The 5,582-nt window shown below is 33.0% G+C and overlaps 1 non-coding gene across 1 annotated transcript; it reads left to right on the top strand.

Moving 5' to 3' along the window:
* Window positions 1-5,063: 5,063 nt before the first annotated feature.
* Window positions 5,064-5,225, top strand: LOC117702243 (U1 spliceosomal RNA). The gene has a single exon (XR_004605991.1). It is a non-coding gene; the product is annotated as a U1 spliceosomal RNA (small nuclear RNA).
* The last annotated feature ends 357 nt before the right edge of the window (window positions 5,226-5,582 follow it).

Raw genomic sequence — 5,582 nt, 5'->3', positions numbered from 1 at the left:
ATGTTAATATAACAACTTATTTAAATTTCAGTATCAAATGAGAGGCTCTGCCAACACCTGACCAATACAGATGCAGATGCTTACAGTCATTCATCAGACTGAGCCCAAGACCCCAGTGGAAGAATTAGGGGAAGAACTTTAGGAGATGAATGGGATTGGAATCCTATAGGAAGAACAACAATATCAAATAACCAGATCCTCCACCCGAGAGCTCGCAGGGACTAAACCACCAACCAAACAGTATACATGGAGGGATCCATGGCTCCAGACACATGTAACAGAGGATGCCTTACCTGCCATCAACGAGAGGAGAGGCCCTTGGTCCTGTTGAGGCTTAATGCCCCAGCGTAGGGGGGTGTTAGAGACGTGAGTTTGGAGTGAGTGTGTGGGTGTGGGAGTATCCTCTTATAGGCAAAGCGGAGGGGGATCGGATGGTGGGTTGTTGGGAGAAGATTGGGAAGGGGGACAATATTTGAAATACAAATAAAATAACCAATATAAAAACAAAATGGAATTTAATAAAAACTGAGTAAATTCCAATATTATCTTCAGATAAAATTTTAAGATTATTTTGAGAGATACAATTTCTCTACAATTTTATGTGGAATGAAAACAATAATATTTTGGTTGATAGGTGAACATTTTTCTAAAATCTGCTATCCATGTTTGAGAAAAAAATGTTTCCAAAGTTTTATGTCATTTTTATAAAATCAACTATGTTGATATATTTAACTTTAGTATTTACAGAAGTTAAGTTACAAATATCTTGAAAATGGCAAAATGTGGGTAAGAAGAAAAGTGTGTGAAACTTAGGTCAAATGTATTCCTAAATGAATTATATAAACACACATATAGTAATATACTCATTAATATAAATATTTAATAATAAATTTGGATTATTAAAATTACTCATGCATAAACATAATGCAGCAATTCCATTGAACATCAGCACAAGAGGTCTTGAGTGACAACATATATTGTTATTAGAAATAGATTTTAATGAAATCTTTTTAAAGGAATGGAAAGAACATACAGGATAGTTGCAACAAAGAAATTGCTAAAATATGGTTGCCTAAGTAAGACATGAATAATGACAACAGGTTTGGATCACAACATGGATTATGTACATCTCATGTGCCTCTGCTCCTTCATGAAGAACTGCAGGCAATGCAGGTGTACTGAGAGAGACAGATACGATACTGGCTCCTCCAGGAATGAGCCACCAGATGAGATACTAAATCCCAAGCAGTCTTCCTAAACATGTATTTGTGTTAACAACAAGAAATGGTTGTATAGTGTGTGTGTGTGTGTGTGTGTGTGTATGTGTGTGTGTGTGTGTTTGTGTGTGTGTGTTAATGATTATTAAAGAAAAGGTCATAGATTTGAGTGGGAAAGAAAATGTAGAAAAGATGTGAATATAGTATACAGATGTTAAGTGGAAGGAAGCATTATCATGCAGAGAGAGAGAGACAAAGACAGGCAGGCAGACAGACAGACAGACAGACAAAGACTGAGACACAAGTGACAGGGAGGGAGACAATGGTAGATTAAAAAAAAAGATATTTGAATCAATAAATCTAAGCTGATACTGCAGTGTACTCCAATTATTTGTATGTAAATTTGGAGGTTATTTTAGCTTACTATAGAAAATGCGTTAACAAAAAAGATCTATCAAGAAACGTGGAAAAATGATTTAATGGTTAAAAGCATTTGTTTGACTTGCAGGGAACCTAGATTAGATTCACAGAACTCAGAGACTCATGATCATTTTAAACTTTAGTTTTGGTGGATTCAGTAGCTGCTTATGACTTCCATAGGCACAAGAGACACACATGGTACACAAAAATCCATGCAAGACAAACACTCGTTCACATAAAATGTAATAGATAAACCTAATTAAAATATTTAAAGTAAGTTGAAACATAAGGATATTCCACCAAATATATATCAAGCCAATGCTCTTTCTAAAATATATGATTAACTTTTACTTGTGACATACACAAATGAAATGCTATGATAGAATATTATTTATTATATAATAGCAATTCACCAATGTTTAATACTTTATTAATGCAAGGAATATCAATTATAGTAAAATGTATGTGCAATACTTATTTTTAGCAGTGCATAATTCTGATTACAATCCTACCACTTAAGAAGCATGTTAAAATGTAAAATACCTTCTCTATATACCTAACCTGTTAATAATTATGGATCTTATTACAATAGGAAATAGGCACTGAAAAGATCCTTTAGCAGTTGAAAGCCTTCATTAATTACTCTTGTGGCTTCTAAGTTTAGTGCATCTGCCTATGACACCAGCTCTATGGTGTCTGACTGACTCCCTTTTTTGGCCACTGTAGTCAGCTGCACTAGTTTGCACAGGCACCCACAAAGACCTACAATCATAATTAGCTAATCAATAAAATAAATACAAATTAAATATTCATGAAGGTTAAGAGTAATATAGCATTTTCAATGACTATATTTCAGAGACAACATGGCTCATATTCATTGATAAACGTTTTAGATGTGCAGCTAAATAACTTCACTATTATTTACTAATCAAGGTTTCTGATTATTTTTATTAAATTGAGTATCATTCTATATTATATGATATTTCATTATATAAAAATATTTAAAGCTCATTTTTTCAATCCACGAATAAATAATGCATTGACAATTAATGTCATGTAAATTTCCTAATTCCTTTATAAGTTCCTTATTTTCTGGCATTGCCTCTTTTCTGCAATTTCCTAACATTAGATACTGCTGTCTAGAGTTCTGTTTCAGTGGAAGTGTAATGAAGCAGTTTGATTATATGTCTGAATAAATAATTTACTTCACTTAATACAGAAAATAGAAAAGAAGTCTCAACAGAAACAGTGGTTATTTGGGATTAATTCAGCGAGCAAATCATGCTAGTTCAAGGAGTAAGAAAACACAGATTGAAAGAAGATTTAACCTTTGGCATCACAGGTATGTGCAAATAGACCTGGCTCGCTCTGCTTGAAATTGGCTTGATTGTACTTTTTATAGCAGGACCTTTGAATTTGTAAAAGAAAATGATAGCACAAGGATTAGGCTCAGTTCTAAAGCCTGCTTATTTCTAGATGTTAAATCTATGAAAAATCTCAACTATTCCGTCTTTGATCTCATATTTTCAAAGCAGACTTTCTATAACCTAAATGTGATGGAAGGCAACATAAGTAGATAATATTCAATTGTTTTTAATAATATTTTACTATGATTATTCCAAATATGAGTAGTGTTTCATGTTTGGATTAGCAGAAGTGATCACATCACTTGTAAGGATTATCACATATTTATTTCAAGATTTCATTGCATAAATGAGCACACTGCTTTTGGTTTAATTATATCTTTTCCCTACTAACCTGTCTTCTGTTTACTCCCACCAGCTCCTCTTATGTTATATATTCTATTTGTCTTCTATTATTTTCAACATTCATATTTATATATGTATACATACACACAAAGACTATGTATATGTGCATATATAATATATTTATTATATATGTCCAATTGATTCCTCTCATATGTATGTGTGTGTATAGGCATCTAAACTAAAATTTCCTAATTTTCATGTTTTGAGCTGACCACAAATTTGAGGGTTTTCCTGAGAAAATCTTTCTTTCTCACCAGCTACTGACTGCCTGTAGCTCTTTATTTTTCTCCACCCATGTGCACCTGTTAATTAGTATGGTCTTTGCACATCTTGTGAAGGCAGTACTATTGTTAAGCATTCATGATAGCAATATTCCAATCCTGTTCAGAACAGATTTTCCCAGAAGTCATTCCACTCATTATAATCTTACAATCTTTCTCCTTCTTTTCCATTATGTCTTCTTGGACTTACTTGTACATGTTATAGACATGTTATTGGAGGTTAGGGGAGTGAGCTCACTTTTTCCTCAGAATTTAGTCGGTATTGATGAATATTTATAAAGCACTTGGAAACCATATTTCCTTAGTAATATGATACTTCTAGATTCTCCTCTTGGTCCAGTGCCTCTTCAAGTGTTTTGGCTAAGTTTGCAGTGACAAGAATAAGTATCATCCAATTCTACCAAGATTTATGTATGACTTAATACCCATTACTATCTCTAATAAAAATGACACTATTTCAGCTTTAGGAAAAGATTAGATTTTTAATAATAAAATATTCCAAGCAATATCTGTTTATAATACACTAAAGTGACCAAAATAAAAATATTTTATTAACCAGTAATTACATTATTAGAATAAAGATAAATAGCTGCATTAATATGACAAAGTGTTCAAAATTGAAGCAAAGTATAAAATATGAAAAGCAAAATTGTTAATATAATAATAATAGGCCAACAGGAACTTCAATAAAAACAAAACAAAAACTAAAGTCTACCATTGATTAACTAAATATATGTAATTATGGTGCTTGAGAGCAATTTTTGTTTATGGGTTATAAAATCATCGATATTTTCTTGGTCACACACATTAATGCCATTTTTAAGAGAATTTAAGGTATAATAAATCCAACACTGAACTATATTTAAAACCTGGTATTGGAAATATTGGAATGACTATAACTATTCCTTAAATTTAATGAGTATTTAAGCACTGTAGTCATTTGTTTAAACTTTACTTCTTAAAGAACAGTACATTAAAATATTATGTGTAAAGTTCCAATGTTTCCCCTGAGTATTAATCTAAGACTTTCTCATGTTTATAATGTCATATTAGCATAAAATGCATTAATTTTCTGATTTTTATGAAGAAAAATGAAAAAACAAAATTAAGAAATTGATAAAGGCATGACGAAATGGTTCAGTGTTTATGAACAGTAGTAGCTCCTTCGTAGGACCCTGGTGACACAGCATCACACAGCCATCTGCAACTCCAGCCATAAAGGTCAGAAAGACTCTTAAGGCTTCGATAAGTAGCTGGGATAGACTGAATACACATATGCATGACAAACAACGGTACATATAGAAATAAATTATATTTCTAAAAATCTTTTTTAAAAGAAATTGATAGAATAGCAAATAAGAAGAGCATCAATTTTCAAACATTCCAGGCAGGGGAGATACCATGTTCACAAAGGTAGTTTTTCCAGAGCAAGACTTATCCACTGAACTCTGTATGTGCTGAACTGTGATTTCCTAAGAACCTCAAAATTCAACTACATAATTTGTGGTATTGGGGCACTATATTCATGGTGTCCCTCATTTAAATAAATACAGTGTATTAGTTAAAAAGTAACATTTTTTTTCATTTTTCTCTCATATACTTCATTCCTGCTGCAGTTTCTCCTCTCTATTCTTCAGGCTCTCCCCATCCCCAGATGCATCCCTTACCCTCACCTCCCCTCAGAAAATAACTGGCCTCCCAGCGACATCAAACAAATACTGCATAACAAGCTATAATAAGAGCAAGCACATAGCCATGACAGCAATTCTGGGTGAGGCGAACCAATAGAGAAGAAGGTCGCAAATTCGGCAAAACGGTCAGAGACAGCCCCTGCTCTCCCCGTTAGGAGTCCCACAAGAACACCAAGCTACCCAGTTATAACATATATGCAACGA

Source organism: Arvicanthis niloticus, unplaced genomic scaffold (assembly GCF_011762505.2).
Source record: "Arvicanthis niloticus isolate mArvNil1 unplaced genomic scaffold, mArvNil1.pat.X pat_scaffold_603_arrow_ctg1, whole genome shotgun sequence".
NCBI classification, from domain to species: domain Eukaryota; kingdom Metazoa; phylum Chordata; class Mammalia; order Rodentia; family Muridae; genus Arvicanthis; species Arvicanthis niloticus.
Note: the sequence above shows the minus strand (reverse complement) of the source record. Positions and strands in the feature narration are given on the sequence as shown.